This window comes from Falco biarmicus, chromosome 16 (genome assembly GCF_023638135.1).
Source record: "Falco biarmicus isolate bFalBia1 chromosome 16, bFalBia1.pri, whole genome shotgun sequence".
Taxonomy (NCBI): domain Eukaryota; kingdom Metazoa; phylum Chordata; class Aves; order Falconiformes; family Falconidae; genus Falco; species Falco biarmicus.
The window spans coordinates 4423768-4446359 of record NC_079303.1 but is presented as its reverse complement, the minus strand read 5'-3'; the positions used below and the strand labels follow the sequence as shown (position 1 = coordinate 4446359).

The 22592-nt window shown below is 50.8% G+C and overlaps 1 protein-coding gene across 19 annotated transcripts in view; it reads right to left on the bottom strand.

Annotated features, from left to right (window-relative positions):
* NFASC (neurofascin) overlaps positions 1–21240 on the bottom strand; it is a 97138-nt gene extending 75898 nt beyond the window's left edge. For 4 of the 19 annotated variants that reach the window (XM_056361635.1, XM_056361640.1, XM_056361638.1 and 1 more), the window contains exon 1: positions 21014–21239. The gene's annotated coding sequence lies outside the window, so the exon portion shown is untranslated. Of the gene's footprint in view, positions 1–20385; positions 20661–21013 lie in introns of those variants that run through there. The other 15 variants (XM_056361645.1, XM_056361643.1, XM_056361644.1 and 12 more) reach the window with 8 other exon arrangements.
* Positions 21241–22592: the final 1352 nt, after the last annotated feature.

Genomic DNA, 22592 nt, shown 5'->3' with positions numbered 1-22592 from the left:
GGAATTCACTCCCCAGCTCAAAAATTATTCATGAGAAATTAGTGAGAGCTACAACAAACCCTCTGAAGTGTGTTCACCCCCAGCCCTGCCGGGGAGCAGGCAGGCAGAGGACCTTTCTCTCCATTCCCCTTGGCAAAAGGCTGTTAATTTAATATTTAAAAAGGAAAAAAGCCCTCTCTTGCAATGTCAGTTCTGAAGCACCAGTTTGAGTGCCTTTTTTCTTTTTTTTTTTTCTGTTCTTCTTCTTAATTAGAAGAAAAACCTTGAAGGGAGTCTCTGAGCAGTTGTAGAAAGGCTGTTCACCCCATCACTGCTTCCAGACCCCTTCTCCTACTCCTCTAGTTCAGTTCCCATTGCAGCCAACGCCAGCACGAGTTGCTCGTATCAGAGATTTCCGATTCCACTAATTATTTTTTCATTTTACTCTAAATGCTAAACCTGATCTTGCACCAACAGATAACTTCAGGCTGCGGGCAGAGACTCGCAGGGATGCAGCAATGCTATGGGGAGAGGGGCAGCCCTGAGCCACCCCTTCCCCCACCCCTCTGCCCCCAGATACCCCCAGCCCTTCCCTTGCTTATTTTCATCCTGCACCCCCAGCGAGGGGCAGAGAAATCCCCTTACTTACTGCAGTAAATAAACAGACATGGAAAAGAAAATACCCAGCCAGGATACATAAGAAGTTAATTCAATTAAAGGACCGTGTTCCGCCACAATTATGTGATGGTTGAGAAACCAGAAACCTCCTTACCATTCCCACCCCACCAGAGCTCAATAAGCATTTCCCATTGGAATTGCAGCTGGCTATCCCTGCAGCTCAGGGATTGCTTCTCCCCTTCCCTCCGGAGCGGGCAGAGGGTTTGCTCAGCCATGGCAGAAGGAACATTCATTCGGGGGGGGCCAGGGCCCCCACTGCAACCCCAGGACTCCATTACCCACCCAACAGCCTCATTTCAGCCATTTTACGCTAGTTATTTTCTGTATAGTTTTATGCAAATTCTTTCTGCAGAGAGAGATGCGTGGAAATGTATTTGCCATACCGGGAGTGCAGGCAGTGCAAGCAGCTCGTCACATCAGCCTCTAGACACGTCTGGTCCTGCTCCATTTGGGGATGCTAATGCCATCCTGCCAGGTCATGGCTGGGATGCAGGTGAGCTTGCCACGCATTTACGCCCTTTGCACCAGTCCCCAGCGAACTGGCTGCTAGATATTACACGGTGACTAATGGCTTTTGTTGCATCTCCACCACCGCAGCCCAGCATGGAGCCTGGTGGGGTATAATTCTGACTTGCCTTTCAACGCTGGGACTGTGCTGCACAATTATGGGTAGGGAAGGGAGGATGTCAGGGCAACAGGAGGAGGAACACAAAAGGCAGTAAAAACTGAGCTTATCTAAAGACTTTGGTTTCTGCTTTCCCAAATTTAGATGCTTCATGGGCAGGAGAGAAGCTGAGACTTGAGCTACGTGCAGGGGAGATCAACCTGCAGCCAACTCTGGGTCCATGAAACAGTGTCCCCCCGGCAACAGATGTCTGATGGAGCATATTCTGAAAACAAACCAGCAAAACTGAAGTGTGGCTGTTGTTATCAGAGCTTTTAGGATGGGTTTCCCAGTCAATCTCTTGAGAGGTTTTCATTTTAATCAGCTCGAATTACAGCAACAGACAGGTACAACTGATGTATAGAACTCGACACAGCATCTCCAGAGCAACACGGCTGCAATTACACACAAACTGTCTGACCATGTGGCCTGTGTCAAAACCTGGAGCAGCTTAGAGAGCAGCTTTTGTTCCAGCAGCACAGGCAGGGCTGGGAGGGAAAGGTTGAATTTGTGTGCTGGGATGTGCTGGCCATGGCAGAGGGCAACACAAATGCAACATCCTCCTTGCACCACACAGCTCACAAGTCCACCTGGATGGATGGAGGAGAGCAGGGAGGCAGATTTCCAGGTCACCAGCTCGTACGTGCCTTTTGTGTTCCTCCAAAGCACAAAGCCAGCCCAGTGGGCTGCACTCTGCTCCATGCACAGAGCTCTCCAGGGCCCCAAGAGCCAAAGCATCTCAGCGCAAAGAGGGTTTGGGCAAAGTAGAACAGACAAAGCCTGCCATTAAATAGTAATGAAAATGCCCAGCACAGTTTGCGGGAGGGAGATGACACTAATCACCTCCCCAAGGAGTTCACCTCCATCATCTCCTCATGCCCAGAGGCTGCCGGGTGCTCTGATGCCTCCTGCCACTGCAGCGCAGGGGTGTGTGGGCGACCCTGCCGTGGTACCTGGTCTGCTCCCAGTGCTTGATGTCTGCCCTGGGGGGGCATGTGTAGGTGCTCTGGAATAACCTCCTTCCCACACCAGCTTGTATCCAAACCAACCCACGGCACAGCGCAAGGGAGCAGGAGGCTACAATCAGCTTACATCCAGATTACCGCAAAGCCACCAACTCCTTTTGCAAGAAAAAGCTTATTAATAACCCAAGAAGTCAGGATAGCACTTTTACATCTTGCCCTAAAGCTCTCTGGATTAAAAGAGAAGCATCCTAATTAAACCAAGAGGTACATATGTTTCTGATGAGTGCTGGTATTTACACCACCGCCTCCCCCCTGCAAAGGAACGGGCTGTTTCCATCCAGGCACAGCAGCAGCGTTACTCAGCTCCGTCTCGGTGACAAGCAGCCCCGAGAGCAGGAATTAAGGGGTTAGATGCACGTCATCCCTGCCTGACTTGGAAAAGAACACAAAGCAAGAAAGTCAAAAGACGCACTGCAATAGTAGAGATCAAAACCCAATTAACTTGCCCTGGGCAGCATCCAGCCATGGCAAAATGAGGGAAAGGAGGGGTCCGGGTGCAGGCGACTGCTCTCAGCACGCCGCTGCCACAGCAAGACAGACACACAGGGACAGAGCCACCAGCAGGTCTCACCTCCAAGGTGACTCATGTTGTCCCCTTGGGATGCCCTGGGGACACGCCAGTCAGCCCTCAAGTAACAGACTTTCCTGCCCATCCTACTGCAAACGTCTCAGCATCCAAGGCTTTTACAGAAAATCACTTCCACCGCTACCTCCTCACAAGTTACTCCAGAGGCAAAGACCTGCCTACCTTTCCCTTTCCCATCTAAGACACAGCTTTCCCCCTCCAGAGCTCGGGGTTAAGGTCCTCCGTCTCCTCTATCCCAAGCACAAAGTGTCTCTGTGTGCTGGGGAGGATGCACCAAGCCCCTCGGCTCCGCCAGCATCCCCCAAACCTGGCAAGGACCCAACCTTCCCTGGGTGCCAGTCAGAAATCACTGGGGTGGTGCCCAAGACCCTTTCCCCACCCTCCCCCTGCCCCACCGACACAGGGCTGCGTTACCTCCAGCCCACCCATCCCCACGGGCTGGGGAAGGGGAGAAGGCACAACAGCCATTATTAATAACTCCAACTTTCTTCTCCCTTCCCTCCCTGCTCTTGCTGGATTTTCCTTCATGAATAATGCAGGAGCTGTGGTGCAGGACAGTACCCACTCTGTCCCCTGCTGGTCCCTGAGCCAGCAGGGAGTGGGTTCGAGTGCCAGCCAGGGCCTGTCCCCATGTCCTGGGTGCCAGCACCACCAGTACGACGGGGTTTTGTTCCCCAGATGCAGCTTCCTTTTGTTCCAGCCCCGCTGGCAGCAGCATCCGCGCTGGTGAGACAGACCCACACATCATGCAGCAAAGCTGCCGAGGAGATGATCAGAGATCTCGCTGATGCCGGAGCCAGCCCATGGACAGAGACTTCCCAGCCAGGGATTTTTAAGTATTTCACTGATATTTCAGCCCAATTTCCCCCCTCTCCAACAGCAGCATCTCCACTTTACACCTATGGAAACTGAGGCAGCAAAGGTGCAGAAGGGTGAGGAGTGTGGTAGGGAGCCTCATCTTCCACCACACTCATTTGAGCATCCCCCAGGTTGCTCAGGTACCAGCTCTGCTGCTACCAAATCAAAGTGCAAGACTGTGATTTAATCAAAGCCCCCTTTGCTCTGTAGCCACAGCCCCTGAACGCAGGCTTCACAGACTCTGCTGAAAATATTATTTGTTGCAAGGTACAAGATGAAGCCCAACAAGTGTGAACCCCTCCAGTCCAAGCCAGAGGAGCAGAGGAGGCTGGCCCAAGTGCGACAGGACATACTTTTGATAGCCCAGGCTTTTTTGCCCTTCTACCAGCTGGTGTGGGGGGTGGGAGGGAAAGAAGAAAATTCACTTTGATCTCCTGGATCCTGGTCTCACAATGCAGAAAGCACAAAGCACGCTGCAGACCCAAGCTCCAAATGTCTCTCCAAACCCTGCCTGCTCCCAAACCATCCTTGAGACTCGGTGCAGGGTGTCCGCCCTTGAGCTGCTGCACGCTGGGAGGTGCATGGCCTCCCCCCAGCACCCACCAGGCTGCCATCCATCCCCCAGCACCCCAACAGTCCAACACCACACGAGCAGGGCTGAAACGCAGCTGAGCACAAGCCAACGGAGCAAAGCAGCTGCCTCCTCCCAAACCCACCTCATCCAACCGTTCTGCTGAATCACTTACTGCATTGCCGGCACTGCTGGTGGGACCTTCCCCGAGCCTTGCGAGGCTCACGCCCGAGCTGAGGCACCCAGCAGCATCAGCTGTGGGTTTAACTCCTGGAGCATCGCAGCACACCAAAAGGCATTCAGCGCCAAGGAGAAAATAATTACCTCCCAGCAGGTTTCAGCCAAGCCTGAACTGTCCTGCCCTGCATCTAATTAACTCCATCTCTAACAGTTAAATGATTTTCTGCCAACCAGACTGTAGCTGCTAAAGGAGAAGCACCCTCCCCGTGAGGGTGGCTGCTGGGGTGCAGAGGTACCCGGGCACAGCCGAGGTGTCTCCTAGTGTGGGGGAGAGGCAGACGCGTCTCAGCTCATTCCCCCGCGCCGGCAGCGTGGGCTGAGCAGTCAGACGTGAACAGGTTTTCCTCATCGTGTCCCCCATGGTGCAGACAAGATGACTCCGAGTACAGCGGAGGGCAAGGCTGGGCAAAACAGAGGGTGAGCAAAAGGGCAGAGGGTGGGCAGGGAGCAGTGGGAGAAGGGAGCGAAGATGCCAGCCGGGTCCCGGAGCCAGACAGCGCACAGCCCTTTGCAGCTCTGCAACGAGAGCCAAAGGCTGCAGCAAACCCTGCACCAAGCTGACATTAGTTCCCAAACAGATCCCCAGTCTCCACTGCAGGGCACTTCTCCTACTCCCAATAACACCAGTATGGATGCACCAGCTCCTCCATCGTTATACAAAGCCTTTAATAGCACTGCGCTTTAGGAAGGGAGAGCTCACTAGCACGGCACAGGCTGTGGCATCCCCAGAGCTCTCTGAAGGAGGCAGGATGGGGCAGGAGGACAACCTGCACAAGGACAGAGGGACACAGGGATTTTTTCTTCCTCAGAGAAACAGGAGATTGCTTTCCTCCCAAAAACGCTTCCCTGGTCCAAAAACAGCATATCCCAGAGCTGTTCCGGGCTAGAGCAGAGGGATGAGACCTCCTCTGGAGTCCTGGCTCACTCAGCTTTCCCCTCCAGATGACACGACACTTTCTGATCCATGAGAAGGACCAAAGTGATTCTGCATTCCAGCTATGATGGGGAGGGGCAGGGGAGAAAGAAAACAAACAAAAAAAAAAACACCTCAAAATCTGCATCTCTGATCCTTTTCAGACTCACTCACCCTCGTGATACATCCTGTGTTTTACTGTTTTCCTACTAGCAAGACACAGCTTTTAAAGAGCCAACCACAAAACATCGAAGAGAGGTGATTTAATTAAAAAATAGGCACAGTCTGCATATGTATCCCAGTTCCACTGGTAATTAGGAAACAGATGGGGGAAAGGAGGGGAGGGAGAGAGGAATCTTTGTTAGGTTAATTGTTTGAAGTCACTAAATGAAATATAGGTGGCCTGATTTCCCTGGAGGATCATACACAAACTTAAGGATAGACTTTTGCAGAGAATAAAAGAGGGAGTTTCCCAGTGAAGGACAGCAGAAGATTATGACTAATCAGGCAAGAACAGAAGTGATAAACCCAAGGAAAAAACAAAGCTCCCCTTTGTAGCTTCAAATGGGGAATCAACCAATCTGATCCACAACTTCATTACCATCTTATTAAAATGCTATTTCCATTTTCCTGATTAAACGGTCATGAGTAGAGAAGTCTTTGTGGCCTTGGCTGTCCGCTGGGGAGGAGGTGCTTTGGTGCCAAGAGGTCTAAGCCCTGGGGACAGTTTGGATGACACCTTTTTGAGCAAGCACTTCAGATCTCTTCCTTCCCAGGGTGCCCTCCAAGGACGCACCTTCCTCCCAGCTCAGCTATACCCAGAACCTGATATTTCAGAGCAAACACAGCAACATCTCCCTTGTTTTCTGGCTCCTGTCTCCCTAAAGTTGGGTATTAGTGCTCCCTAGGTCTGTATGCCAAGGGGTATGTTCTTATCTCCGCCAACAAGAGTGCACAACTCCCCCCCCCCAGTGCTGCAAAACTTACCCTTTAGTAGCAATTACAGTTCTAATAACTTTAAGCCTCAAACAACTGATCAGAAGGTTATTTGTGACAGCTAATTTAATCACAAGCACAATGCACCTCCATCTCCATGAACCCCCCAAATCCTTTCTCCCCCACAAAAGGGCACCGTAACCACCACAAACTGATTTCAGTTCAACTCTGCTGTCTGTATTTCTCATTAACCTCGAGTAGCTGCTGAGATAATTACAGCGCCAGCCTTGCTGATCCGGATTATTGAGATTGGGCCATGCCCAACAGGCAAGCCAGCAAGCCCAAATGGATTTCAAACCACTAGAAAATTAGACTGGGGCTGGAAGGAAGAAGGGTAAAGGGTCCAGTGCAGTGGGACAACGAGAGCAGGATGGGGCCTTGGGATTTGAAACCATAAGCCACATCCCTACCAAATGATTAGTTACTTCTCTCTGCTTTCCCCTGTATTCAGGCAATGCCTTCCTGCTATCTGGTGAAATTAAAACATGATCCAGCCTCTTGAAGAATAAATGTGAAAGAGATAAGTAAGATCTGAGTTTAAAAACCGAATTAAGTTTAATCTGCCTAGCACAGGTCCTCAGCTGAACCATCACGATACCAGAGAGACTAAACATGATGCAGGACTACGCTTGATAAACGGCGACCGGAGCAGGCAGCTGTGGAAACCAGCATCGTTCCCACCACGCCGAGCAGCTGCTCGGGTGGCTCAGCCACACTCTGTCACCGCAGAGGTAGAAGTGGCAGATCGGCCACGGCTGGAGGGGAGGCAACGGCAGCTGGTGCCAAAGGCTGCCCAGGACAGCATGTTCCTACAGCTGCCCACCTCAGAGCATCTACATCTCACACTGCCTTGAGGGCTTCCCAGTGCAGAAGTGGTCCTCCTGCAAGGGTGTCAGACTTCACAGCACCCAGAGCCACAAAACTTTGCCAGGTGGCCTAAATTGCTAGGTCTGGTCCTGCCACTGTGCCCAGCCTGGTTGAAGCCATAGCATCTTTATTTCCCCAGGGAAGAGGCAGAGCGGGTTTGGCTTTGCCTGCACCTCTCCCTGGGGCTGTGACTAAGGGAGGCTGCAGCATCTGTGTGGCTTGTCCTAGCGATGCCCCCAGGACATTACCCTGACCCCGGAAAGTGAGCCACCAAATATTTGCCGATAACCCTCAACCCCAACTTTTACAGCAGAGCGTTCTCCCAGGAGACAAACTGATGCGCAGCACACATTAGCACCATCATCCTCGCAGCACAAAAGCAGCCAGAGAGATCTGCTCTCCCCACGACTCCGGACAGCAGCAGGACACTGCCAGCACTGCAGTCTGAAAAATTTCCCATCATAGCGGATGCTGTCTGCTCAGTGATGGACAGCCCAGACAGCGTGTTACAGAGGTGTGGAGGAAGAGCTGCAAAGCCTGGCAGGAGGTGATGGCCTCAGTCATGCCACAAAAAGCAGTGGCAGCTGGTCAGAAGCAGGGCTGGTTGCCAGCAAATATTTATCCCTGCTTGAAGATGAATGGAGTCACTGGGGATTAACTCAGTCCAGTATCTCTATTGCTTTAAGTTGGGGACAGCACAAGCTGCAGGCCTGAGAGACAGGGAATAATGAGAATGAATAAAGGCTCCCCAGGGAAGATGAGCCATGTTCTCTTTTCGGGACCCCTGAAATCCCATTGATTGCTTGCAGGCTTTCACTGAGCAAGAAGAGTCCACTGGAGCTGGCTCTTCTTGCCCCCCAAAGAAGCCCAGAGAGGCTTTTAGAAGTGGTCAAGTTTCAGGGTTAATTAACTGCTGGGGAAGGGATGAGCTTTTTCATGGGGTGGAGGCCCACAAGTCCACAGAGGTGGCAGGGACGATCCCAGCTCCTTTTGCAGCTCAGGCTTGGCGCTTTATCAGGGACTAAACATGCCTGGGGCAGCAGCTAGGAGACAACTCTACCTTAGCATAAAGCTGTTCGTTAAAGAAGATGCACTTCTTGTTCACTCTTGCCTGCTGCTGTTTCAAGGAACGTAGTGCTGCCTTCTCCCGGGTTAGCCCTGCAAACCTCCCGCAGTGTTGCGCACCACGAGTTTAGTTCTGCAAAGCTTCTGGCCAGAATAAATTAACCATATTTCTCCTCTGCCTCTGTCCTGAAGGAAACTACGGAGGAAAAACGCTTGGTTGCTTCTAGTATTTGTACTTGGTGCAGTTTCTAAGCATTGCTGCCCTGCTTGCTGCCCCTCCGTATGGGGGCAGGCAGGACTTGGACAGCAGGATGCTTTGCTGTCATGCAGGGTTGCTGCCTTTCCTCTTGCCAGCTCACAGACTGTCCTAACTCAGAGTGAGAAGGAAATATGAGGGATATAAGAAATTCAGGAATTCACATCCACAGCTAAAGGCAAATCACTTCTGCCTCAGCTCCTCTCCAGGAGCAAGACGCCTTTCATCTGCCTGATTAACACTTGAGGCCATGTTCTAAAAACGAGAAGTCCCAATTAACAGTTCAATGCACTTCTAACTTGTTCTTGAAACGTTGCTGTTCTTCTACCTGGATCCCAGCTGTATTCTCATCCTAAACATCTTCACTAGCTTATAAACTCATCGCAGAACCTCCGACCACATCCCGTGTACACCCCTGGCTCCCATCCAGATGTCTGGCTGCAGGGCAGGACCCTCTGGGGTCCTTTGCACCCAAAAGACACCCTAAGAAAGGTGTTTCAGCCACTGACCACAGCCCAGATGTGCACAGAGCTGCCAAGAATGTTGTCAGAGCAGCAGGATGAAGCCCATCCTGTCGTGCTAGGAGGATGCTCAGGTCCCCACTGCTCCATCCAGCAGCGGTGGTCCTTGCTGCTCCCTCCCCTCCCTCCACAGTGGCCACAACTGCCAGCATGGGGCTATAATTAGCCACAAGCACATCCTGATGGCAGCCCAACTCCAAAAGCCTTTCTTTTGCCCTCTAGAGCCCAATGCTGAAGACAACTATGGATTTGTCACAGATTGTAATTCAGAAATAGAAAGGCAGTGGCCCACATCACTTCCAGCAGCACGGGGTCCCTCGGCACTGGGACAATTAGGATTTTAGTCAGGTGTCAGATTCACTTGCCAGAGACCAGGACTGTGTCATCTCCAAGGCACAGCCCCTTCGGCAGCCTCTCCCACCACAGGCTTGCGGGGAAAGGCCGGGCTGAACCCGGACCCTCGCACCAACCCCACGTGGCATCTGGCCAATGCTGCCCACCCCATCGCAGGAGGGAATTGCGCTGCGGGGCTCCATCTGCCTTCCCACGTCTCAGCATCTGTTCAGAATCAATACCAGGAGCATCGCCAGCGCAGCTCAGCAACCCCCTTTTTACCAGACAATAGGCAGCATCAGGCAGAAACTGCATTTCCATTGCAGAGCAGCATTTTTTTTGCTTCCTGGCATGTAACTTCCATGGCTGTGCACGTACCACATCCCCGCTGGTTGCCTGCACTATTTTATTTTACAAGAGCTCCTTCTGACTGAGAACCAGGATTTATGGCAAATTGATTGACATATGTTGACTTAAACCAGGCAAAGGCACTTATTTCATGCATTCAAAAGCCCACAGAAGAAATATTTAGTGCTCACCCAGGGCCTCAAGGTTTCCTAACATGAAGAGAAAACACATGCCAATCCCTGCAACATGGACAGTCCTCCTTATCTACCTACAGGGAAACTGAGGCAGGGTATCTAAATAGCTGGTTCAGGATCACAGCTTCATGGTAGCAGAACTGGAATTAGAATAAGGACTTCTGGTTTTGTCCTACAGAATATTTTCAATAACTTTTTAGCTGTGTGTTAGGGAGCAATCCTGTGATAGTAAACAAAGGATGGAACTGGGCCTTGAAATATGGAGGAAGCAGAGCAAAAGCTTTGGAAAATTCTCTTTCCAGTTGTTTTCTCTTGAAGACTGACTACAAGAAGGTTAAATCAAGCACTTGCGATCGGCTCAGCACTCTCGCCCTGCAGACAGAGCCACGAAGGCAAAATCCTCCCCTTCACCGAGCTGGAGATGATGGGTCTCATGGAGCATCACTGCCAGGGATGGTTGGGAAGCTGGGAAGGGACACAAATACCCAACAACCCTGACCTTTGTGCTCAGGACCAGCAGCTACCAGGGTTTCCAGAACACCAGAGGCCAGCTCAAGTCCCTCCTGGAGGTCTGGGCACATAGCTGGGACTTGTGCTTGATAATCACCCCTCTTTCCTCCCGTGTCGTGCTGCTCCAAGGCTGTGCCCAGAGCTGGCCACTGCAGTAACAAGGGGAGCAGTGCACAGAGGCAGGCTGTTTTCAAGGGATTAAGAGGAACTGAAAGTTTTGCTGTTCTCCTGCCAGCTGATCCACCTTGTCCCTTGGGCTCCGGACACAGCCCAGCCCTCATACACCCCCAGCCAGCTGCAGGGCAAGGAGGGCAGTGCTCCTCCCGCCAAGCCCCCCCCCCCCCCCCCCCCCTTGCATGACTCCACACATCAATGCAAAGCACTTTCCAGCCTCCATGCCTTAAGTAGGTAGCAATAACTCCACGGATGCTCTCTGCCACCACAGGCAGCCCAAAGCCATCCTTAAGTCATACAACCCCTGCCTAAGCATGTCAGGGATTAGACACTGAAAAGTTCATTAGTGTCATTTCCCTGCTTATCACAGACTAAGGCAGGCATGGGGAGGGGGCTGGCACTGGTGTCACCCGCCGGTCAGCTGCAAGGCCACTGCCACTGGCTGCACTGAGTAGAAGTGACACGCTGCTGCTCACTATGTGCTGCTACGCTGCATGGCTGGAGCTGACACTGTGTCTGTGCTGTCTGCTTGGAACAGGAGGGTGATGCTAATCTCTGCCCATGATACGGCCATGCTGGTCAGTGCGGGTTAAACACCCTCCCACGACAGCAACCTGTGATGCTTCCACTGATGGAGAGCAGAAACGCAGCGAAGGTGGCTCCCTGGCATGGGGAGGCTGCCGAGGGGCTGGGGAGGTGGCTCCTCACCCTGCCGGGGGGGACTGTGAAGCTGAGATGTCCCTGTGCTCCTTTCCCAACTCCTGCCTGTGGGCATACACTTCAGCCTTATCCACAGAGGCCGAGTTTTGGCTGCCAATGTACCCTCACACCTGGAATGGTATCCTGCACCCACAGACCAAAAACTTAAGGGAAACATCAGTTTCTCCTTTCCTTCTTCTCCACTCATTCTACAAGAGGAGGTTTTCTCCAAAGCATTCCTGCCTGACTGGTTCAGTCCTGGTACACATCAATGCTCAGACAAACCACCTCAAAATATCATCATTTACCTTAAAATAATGTGGTTTTAAAAGCACATGCCGTAACTCAGAGGACTAGCAGCGGAGCACAGAACTTTTCAGCCATCTATCAGCAGCAGAGTCAGCAAGTTGTAAATGTGACATGATTTCCTTCCCATCAAAGATGGGAAGGAACCTCCAGTTGTCCACACATTGCCAGCTCCCACCTCGACATCAGCAAAAGGCAGCCTACATCCCAAAGCACACCTAACAGCAGTCCCCAAGGAGGCATCTCCACTGATGGCACCTAGCTCCAGCTAGCCAGCTGGGGCGTGGGGCCCCGGGGCTGCTGTACAGACATCTCACATCCTGATAATATCTTATCACTTACATCTCACATCCTGATAATATTTTGTTGCTTGCAGCAAGAGGAAAGTGCCTGCAAGGCTTTCTCAGGCAGCTGATGTACTGCAAGCCCTTGCAACCTGCAGGACAGTCTCCTACACTGGTAGTGTTATTTTTTCCACCTCCACAAAGACTTTTTTTTAATTGTTATTGTAACCAAGTGGACTAATATCACATCCTAGCAAGTGAGACCACGTCTAAGGTGAAGCAAATCAGGAGCTGGGCTAGCAGAGGTTTCTGAGGACAAGGAAGGAGAAGATCCTTCCACAGTGCCAGGAGAGGGAAATGCCATTTAAAACCAGACACTGCTCTGGCAAAGCCCAGACTGAATGAAGGCTAAGTAAGAGCCGACAAGCTGACATTTGAAAATGCAATTAGCTGCCTTGTAGAGCCACCCTGTTATCTTATTGTTAATTATACGTTTGCACAGTCTAAAAGGCAATACACTTATTTAAAACACATTCTCAGGCTCTCCTGCTTTGACTGATACCTTCAACCAAGAACTCCTGTCCTCCTCCCCCACTCCAACCCTACCTCACAGGGTTATGGTGAGCTTGATTTCCACAAAAGGACCGTGTTGTTGTGTATTATATAACTGCCATTACAAACCTGCTCTGGGGGAAGCATCTAGAGCAGCAAGTGAATTCCCAAGATAAGAGATGCTTGGGAACAACTGGATGCCAATGAGAGCACTGAGACTCGCTACATTAATTTCCCATTTATGCAGACCCAGGAAAGTGCCATCCCTTCCCAGAAGGGACAATCCCAGTCATCCCACTGAATTTAACTAACCTGTTTCTGTAACACTTGATCCAATCTCTTTAATCAGAGATGTATTTATTCTTACACAAGCTCCTGATTCCTCTCTCAACTGTGATAAAGTTGTCTCCTAAACATATTAATGTGTGTCACAGAACAGGGCCGTTTTATGGACACAAACATAATTCACATTTGTTCATCTTGCAAGGCAAGTTAGGGGGAAGGAAGCAGCATTACAGCTGAGCAAACTCAGTGATCTCCTGGGTAAAAAGCCTGCCAGGAACATTTAGAAAGTACAGGCTCCCCAGATCACCTCCTGGCACTCATAGGAACCAGTCCCACCTCCATCCCAAACCCAAGGCTCTCTAGAAAGATGGATCTGTTTGAAGATGAAGGTTAGAGTAGCAAATCAGACAAGGAAACTGGAGTCCATGAAATACAACATTAGAGAGAAGCCTGCTATACTGGGCTCCAGCCAGATAAGCCTCACAGCTGTCACCATGGCCAGGAGAATTCAGACGAGGTCAACCAAAAATATGTAGCCGTGGACCCAGCTGCTGATATTGCTGGAAAATAAAACCCTGTGGGCCTTGGCATCTGGATACCGGAGCTGTCAATAAGAGATGTCAGGCTGTGATACAGAACATAATATTTTGAAGGACACTTCTTTGTACACATATTTCTCTTCTGATAAGTGCAGCCCATGTATTTTGCATAAACTAATACATGTTTGAATTAACCCTGACTTCAGCTTTTCTGGGCATACGGGAAGGAGCGCTTAGTCTTGATAGAAAGTTCAGTCTTAAGTCATTGTACATTACAATCCAAATTCACTAGACATAGTGAAAGAAGGAAATAGGATTATCAATTTATTAAGTAAGTTGATTTGATACGGTTTTCAAGAGGTTGTTCTCAGTGCACGCTCATATACCTAGCTTCGCTGCAGAGGGCATCAAATCCTACCCAGCTACGGTCTTTCGAGTTTACAATGGGAGAAATAGAAATAAGCCAAGATGTAAGTCCTCAGACACGCTGCAAGACTTGCAATTCAACCTCAGACAAACTGCTCAAAATGACAGTGCCAAAACATGGTCTGGGGCATGCCGGTTGTATCATGAAAGGAGGGCTGGCCTGAGAGGAGCTCCAGGGGTCCCATGCATGCTGGCACATGTGCCCGGCTACAAAGCCCCAGTTCTCTCATTCTCCTCTCCCTCCCACTTGCCTGCACACATCTGTGAACACGTCACAGGGATTCAAACAGAAACCAATGAGCTTGCAACAAGCAGTCTTTGTTGCTGGGTCTGGTAGGAATCTGAAAGCAAGATTTCATGAATCCTGACACCATTTAAGTGACAGCAAGAAAGAGAGCTTTTTCTATGCCCTTAACTCAATAAGGGTACAGCTCAGCATACAGATGTGTCTTTATCAACTGCAGAGCCATGCTGTGCTGTTAGGCATATTAGTAACTCTCCCAGCTATCACAAACAGGGCTGTGTAATTAAACACGAGGTGGCTGGTGGTACCATACTCTACTGTGGAACTGTTAAGAGCCTGTGGAACAAGATACAGGCTGACTCCAAGTACTAATCATCTAAATTGCTTGAGAAACAGTGACATTTACCACCACTCACACACCAGAGCACAGGCAGACTCTCATTAACTGTATAGTAGTGTGATAGACTGTGTGTAAAGCTTCCAGGAGCAAGCCAAGAGTCAGGGCTGAGCTTCACCTTTTTGCTTTGTTGGGAGAGGAGGGAAGCGCTGTGAATTCTTTCCCTCCCTCCTTCCCCCAGGCTGCGTGAATATCCAATAAAAGCTGCCTCACAGTGATGCGAGGATGGGCAGTCAATCTTTGTACGTGAGAAACCGTTCTCGAAGTGATGCGAAGAGGGAGCAGATTGTTTTTCTTCCTGCTGGTGAAAACTCTGAAGGTAACGAGATCACAATTCCATCCGAAAGGGACCACGGCAGGTCACCTAGCCCAGCCTCCAGCAGGATCAGCTATAAGGTCAGACCAGGTCGGTCAGGGCTTTATCCAGATGGGTCTTTAAAAGACCTGTCCTCAAGGGTGGAGGATCCCTCCCAGCCTCTCTGGGTAACCTATGCTTCCCCCTCGCCATACAACCTTTTGTTTCAGCCTATGCCCGTTATCCCGCAGTCCCAAGGAGGGAAGGAGCGAGGGGGAGCTCTGCCAGGCGGGGGCTGAGTGTGCGGAGGGGCCCCCGCGGCGGCGGCGGTTCAGCACCCTGGAGAGCGGCCGGGGCGCGCCGGGGCCGGGGGCCGCCCCGCTGGGTCCCGCACCCACCCGGCCCTGACAGCTCCCTGGCCACGTTCATCCTTCCCTGCTGACTCCAAGTACATCATCCTTTAGGCATCTTTCCCTGTTAAAATTTTGGGATGGGATACCCTCCTCAGGCTCGCAACATCGTTCATGGGTTTGTTTGTATAAATATACATAGAATCATCCAATGGTGTGAGTTGGAAGGGAACTTCAAGACCATCTAGTTCCAACCCCCCTGTCACGGGCAGGGACACCTGCCACCAGCCCAGGTTGCTCCAAGCCCCATCCAACCTGGCCTTGAACCCTTCTCCCATCCAACCTGGCCTTGAACCCTTCTAGGGATGGGGCACCCACAGCTTCTCCAGACAACCTGTGCCAGCGCCTTGCCACCCTCACAGTAAATAATTTCTTCGTATCTAATCTAAATCTACCCTCTTTCATCTTAAAACCATCCCCCCCTTGTTCTATCACTACATGCACTTGTAAAAAGTCCCTCTCCAGCTTTCTTGTTGGCCCCTTTACATACTGGAAAGCTGGTGTAAGGTCTCCATGGAGCCTTCTCTGCTCAATGCTGAACAAACCCAACTCTTTTAAGACCTTTAGGATTATCAAGTCCAACTGTAAACCCAACACTGCCAAGTCCACCACTAAACCATGTCCCCAAGTCTTACATGGAATGAAAAAATCTTGAAAAGTGGGGAATGTACACCCTACTTGTGCAGCCAACCCATACAGCACACCAAGCAAATTAAAAAAAGCCTGAATGTGTGTTCAAGAGCACTGCTCCCTGAGTAACCTCTTGAACACAGAAGCCACTTTTCCTCCTCAAGGAGTGATTACTTTATACATACTAAAAACACAAGCAACAGGTCAGTGCCTTAGGTGGTCTTAGTTTTAGAGACACTGCATCGCCTTTTAACTTGAAGCTTCTTGAGGTTAATGGGATAATTAGGAAAAGTAAATGTTTCATAGCAGAAAGGGGATTTCACTACATTTTCTGCAGATTCAAGGAGAGTCCTATCCACCTCACAGCTCACACTGCAATTGCCAGCCCTGCCCATCTGTGCCAGGGCATGTCAGGAGGAATATGATATGCAGGCTGACAGCAAGACAGTATCATGCTTGCTGTGACTGAGAAGGTCTGTAGGAACCCATCAATCCCCTTGCTGGAAAATAGCAAAATCTACCATCACGGTGGCATAAAGCAGTAGAAAACCTGCCAGGAATTCAAATGAACCTCCAGGTTCACGTTGCACCAAACCTCTGGGTTATGCTCCCTTTAACAAGCCATCTGTAAGGATCAATGTTTGCTTCCAAAGGTGGGAGAGCAGCAGCTAGGCCAGCCTGTGCCAGATATTCATCAGCCATACCCATGTCACGCTTTGAACATGAGATTATTTGTTACCTGTGACAAGGAACAGCAGTGCCCATTGGAGCAGGGCATGGCAGGAGGTGGGTCCACCCCAGACTGTGCAGGCCTTCATGCAAGGAGTTGTCGACACCCGCCCCCCCCAGCATTGCACTGGAGTCATGGGACTGGAAGGTGCTCAGCACTGTGCTAAATCAAACCTTGACTGTACCAGGCACCAGCTTTCCAGTGCCGATACTTCTCTGGCAGCCTCAGAAACCAGCAGCCCTCCGTTTAGGCTAAACTGAGTCACAGAGGCAAAGTGATGCTACCAAAGGATTTCCAGATGCTGCCTTTTAAAGGAAAGTCTCCACTCCCTGTCCCCAAGGCCTGTACCTTGTCTTTTGTCCTGCTTTGCCCGAAGTCAGGGTGCAATGCTTTGCCCTCCTGTGCCCTTGGGCTGTTCTCTCCAAGCTGCATTCCTACAGCGAGGACAATGGGACCTAGTTATCACTAGCAGCAAGGGGATGGGATGAGGTCCAAAGGACTCCAAACTGAGGAGAGGTAAAGAGGCAAGACAAAGACTTGTCCCTGCAGAGCATCCTTGGGAACTTCTACCACGTTTAACCATGCAAAACCATCTCTATTTGTTCAGTAGTTAATCCTTCTCCTCCTATCTCATTAACTAGGAATGGTGATCCCTATAAGAAGGGCTGAGGTCTAAATCCTCCTCTATTTTAATCCATAACAACACAGCATGGATTCTTTCAGATCTGGATTTAAAAAAAAGGGGGGGTGTGTGGAATTATTTAGCATAACAACAACTTCAAGCAAGTTCATTCTGAGCTGGATCTCAGAAATTACACAACTATCCTGGACAACAAAGGCAGAAGAATGAAGGTACGACCTGTTTCAGCAGGAGAAGGAGGGAGAAAAAAAAAAAAAAAAAAAAAAAGAGAGAGACAGAGCAGAAGTCATCCACCAACATTTAAAATAAAGAAAATTATTTTTGAAAGCAGTTACCCACAGGGCAGGGAGACAAGCTATACCTCTCTGACAGGATTTGCTAGAGCCTTTCAAAAACTGTAACTGAATACAATCCTTGGTTTGAGCTGCCTGCTCAGTTTTAAGATACAAGGGAATACTTTGGTAAGGGCAAACTAAATCCAAGGAACAATAAAGATTCAAAGGGGAAGTACTAGAGGTTTCTTTCTTAAATTTTAGAATTCTCCTCCCAGGTTTTGCTTTTATTCAAATTCAGGTAAAACCTGATCTTCTATATGTGACTGAGAAATTCAATGTAAATAACTAATAGATTTAAAGCCTCATAATTCAGCTGTGTTCTTATTTCACCTAAGGAAGCAGAGCTTTGCAACTATGCAGAAACCAGGGGATTTCACATCTCCCTGAGGTCCTGTAACACACAGATGAAGGAGATCTACCTTACTGTTCAGGTTTCTCTATAAATAAGGTTAAGTGCTGAAGAGATTTGAGAGCCTGATGCTGCACAGGCAACTAAATTAAAACCCCAGTAAAAGTCAACACACACTAGTTCTGTAAGAAGGTAGAAATTCAGCAACTCCTGCTGAAGGCTCACAGCGAACACGGGAACCACAGAAATGTCCCAGGAATTTGGCTGTTTAACTTTCTCAGATTTCTTATTCTCAAGTGTAAACCTTTTACCTGTGGGCTCCTTACCAGAGCACACCAAGAGCAAGACGGAGCCAACACACCCCAAAGCTCTGAGTAAGCTCTGCAAGCCTTCACTCTGCCCAGGTAGGCTCCATTTCTAGAAACACTGAGGCTTATCCAGGCAGTGTTTTGTTAGAGACACCCCGTAACTACCACATTTCTGCTAAGCGGGGTTAAACAGATGACAGGAATGGACAGAGGATTCAAGTCTGGCAAGGTACGTGGCACCTATGAATAATTCACCCAGTGAGCTTCCTCCCAAGGACACTAGGTCACCTGGCCTGAAACAGAGCATCGGAAGTAAAAATCATTTCACTGGAAAGTTAAACTACTTTAAGCCACCTATTTACCATTTCCCATCAACCAGAACCCAGCACTAACAAAGGTCCCTTTGCCTCCTGTCCGTGTCCGTTCTCCCCTTCCTCCCGATCGCAGCCAACGCCAACAGCAGCCTGGCTCTGCACCTACAGCCTTTAATTTCTGTTCCCACCCCATCCCCGACACACAGTATTGACACGCCGCCCTTCACACCTGAGCTCAGCACCTTCCCCACACCTAGCAGTTCTCAGTACCCTCCTCCACAGGACGGACACAACCACGTAGAGGCCCCACACAGGGGTCTCATGTGAGTAGTCCCCTTGCAGGGTCTCGGGCTGCTGGCAGGAACACAGATACGAAGGAGGCGACCTCATTTCTTGCCCTTGTTATTAAAGGTATTTGATCATCTTTGATGCTTGGGCACTGCAGAAAGCCTTTGAGGTGGCACTTTGCCAGCAGCAGCATTGATTTTATACCCAAGACCCATGAAGACGAAGACAATTAGATCACTGCTAGGCAAATAATTCATTATGAATTAATACCATTTGAGAGCTTGGGATATTTTCCATTTAATCATTAGCTGGGAGAAGAGATGATTGGATTGACTGACTTAGTTTAAATCAGATCCCTAGCCAAGCCAAGGCAACAGAACCCAGGCAGCACAGCGGCCCGCAGTAACCCCCAGCGAGACACCAAAGACGGTGTTGGAGCTTTGTTATTCTGACAGCCAGCACTATCCTCCAGCTCTAGCTCAGGCAAGACAAAGCCAATCCCCAGGTCCCAACCCCTGTAAGCAAAGTCCATTTTCAAATTTAACAACTTGAGCCCATCCTCCGTCAGCTGAGAAGCCCTCCATGCATTATTTATGTCGTCCTCACATTACAGCTACACAAAAAAGGAAAGTCAGCAAGGGCCCAGCCTGAAGCACTAAATAGAAAGAATGTGATGCTGAATTTGAGCAGTTATCTTTCAAGGTAGGCCATGCAAAGAAGTTTTCTGGAAACAAAGCAGTCACGCTGACCATCAGTTTAGCTGTCTGCCAAAGGGTAGATATTTTATAGAAACACAGTCAACAATAAAGGAGTCTCCAAAAAAAGTCACTGGATTCTTGCTTTTGTCCTCAGCATCTAATGAGAGCACCCTGGAAATACTGACAGTGCCACAGTATCCATCTTAAAAGAGTCAGGCATCTGGGCTGCATTTCAGTATTCCTGTTTTTCTGCAATATGCGTGTCCCCCTGTCCTTTTACACTGCCACCCTCTCAAAAAGCAGATGGAAACATCCCCATCTGACTTTGACAAGCACTCTGTAGCCCACATGCTAGTCCAAGGACCTGACCTTGAAAAAGAATCTCAAAGACAGGATTCAAAAGGGAAAAGAAAAACCTACCCAAGCAGCAAGCCCCACAAGTCTCTCCTAGTTTTAGGTGGGAGAGGGTTTTCTAGGGAAAACCTCCCTCGGCTCCCCCGCAGCCCCCCCTGCATCCCCACAGCACCCTGCCAGAGGCCTCACCAAGATGCAAGCATGCATCTTCCCCCTGCCATGTCCTCCAAGGAGCAGCTAAGGCCACGGAAGATACTACTCTGTGCTCAGGCCAAACAGTACCTCTTCCAGGCTCACAGGGCTCCCACCTCAGCCACCGCCACACACACGTAGTGGAGTTTCCTTCAGTCTCCGCAGCCCATTTCTAAGCATTTGCTGGAGATGGAGAACAGCTGAACCACCCGTACAGCCGGGAGTACAAATGATTCAGCACTTTCTCCACCTCCAGAAGGTTGATCAATAGCAGTGAGCTGCTCTGCAGGCACAGCCAGAACACGCAGATTAAAAATACAGCAATCACTAACCGCTGCTCTCCGGCGAAGCCGGGCTCCATCGAACGCAGCATCGCAACCCAGGGGATTTCGGAGGGGCCGCGCTGAGGAGGCCGGTGGATGGATTTTGCCAGCCCAGGATGTTTCAGAGGGAGAAGACGAATCCACCCCCAAACACGCGAGGGAAGAAGCGGGGTGCAGCCTCCCCGCAGAGCAAACCTTCCTCCCCAGCACCTTTTGGGGACCAAAACGTGCCCGGTCGCACAAAGGTCTCTATCGGGTCTGCATTTCCTTTCCTGCACCCCGTGTCCCCCCAGACTGACACATCAGGATTTTATCGCACGCATAGACATGATGTCATGACGTAAGAGCAAAAATCCCGTCACATGCCCGAGCCCGGTACCCAGCTCCCCCCAGCACGGGGCTCCGGCCCAGGGAGGGCAAAACGGGGGGCTGGGGGGGGGGGGGGGTGGGGGTGGAAAGGGGGACGGACGGGACACACCCCGCAGGCAGTGGGGTCCTAAAGTCGCAATAGGGGTGCACGGCCAATCCCACCCCCCAGCCCCAGCCATGCCCCGGGGCTGCCGCGGCCAGACCGAGCCGGGCATCCCCCCGGGAGCCGCCCGCAGCCCGGTGCCCCCCCAGCCCCCGCCCCGCTTACCTGATGCGGGAGCGCCGGGCTCGCCGCAGCCGGGGCTCGGTGCGCCGCACTGCGCGCTCCCGGGCGCGGCCGCGCCGCACTGCGCGCTCCCGGGCAGGCGGACGAGCGCGCCCCGGGAGGAGGCAGGGAGGAAGGCAGGGGCTGGCGGGGAAGAAGGCAGGGGGAGGGATTCATTAGCGGGGCTGTTAATTAGCAGCTGCAGCCCCTTAGGGCCGGCACCGGTTCTGCCCTCCCGAAAGTTCCCGCAGGCGCTAAAAGCACAAACCGGGGTCACCAACCGCGCCAGGCTGGAGCCCAGCTCAAGATTTTTCGGCAGGAAAGAAGTGTTTTGTGAGTGCTGGGAGTCACCCCGATGAAGGCGGGGGGGGGGGGGGATGTACAGCCCGCTGTGCTGCCCCGAGCAGCGGGATCCCCCTTGGGGGGGGGTCTTTGCTGCATACGGTGCTGAAGGGTTGCAAAACCACGGAATCACAGGATGGTTTGGCTTGGAAAGGACATTAAACATCATCCAGTGCCACCCCCTGCCACGGGCAGGGACACCTGCCACCAGCCCAGGTTGCTCCAAGCCCCGTCCAACCTGGGCTTGAACCCTGCCAGGGATGGGGCACCCACAGCTGCTTTAGACAACCTGTGCCAGCCCCTCGCCACCCCCCAGTAAAGAATTTCTTCCTAATATCTAATCTGTCCCAGCTTGGCTCTGGGTAAGATGTCAGCTGGTGGCTATCTGCAATCAGGCACTCTCCCCCGCCGAGTGACCCAGCAGAGGCTTCCGTTAACATCGCAGCCCAGACATCTCTTCAGCGACTTGCTTATCAGAAATGTCAGTTTAATTAAAGCCTCCCCCATCTAGGAAACACTCACAGCAAGATTTGCCGCTTCCCTTGCCGTATATTTTATTACATTCTAAATAGTCTGTTGAGGTTGTGGAACTTAAACTAATATAGACACTTGTTCTAGAAGCGGCACACTGATCCTTATTGATTTAGCATATCTTCCAGACAGCATATATTGAATGTGCTGATATACACTATATATTCAAGCCCTTTACAGGTTTATCACAAGAAAGTATCGAGGTCTCTGGCTTAGCCCATTTGCATTTACGTGGCTCGCCAGCTCAAGAAAGCAAGTGAAGAATTCACATGTCAGGAGTCCAATGTGCGTCCTGCGTGGCGTACTGGACCACCAGAGAAAAGACCCTTCCTTAGGAGATGTGGAAGAGAAGCTGTAGCCTGCAATTTTACCATCGAGTAGTACATGCGGTAACAAAATCAGATTCAGAAAGCAGATACTGCAGGACAGCAATGGCCCAGCTGCTATAAATGAAGATAAATCAATTAAGAGCAGCTGAGAGTGCAGAGCCCAGTCCAGAGCTCCGGCCACCCGTCCCCAGCTGCCAGGGTGCGAATGAAAACGGGGCAAAAACCAAACCATACACAGGAGCAAAGACAGTTCTGTAAGAAAGCGCAAGAAAACCACGTGTCTAAAGGTGGGGGCTTTTTTCTACTCATGTCACTGAGGTACAGGCTCACCTCCCTAACCCCGGAGCTGCTCAGCACCTTTGGAAACATCAGGCTTCATC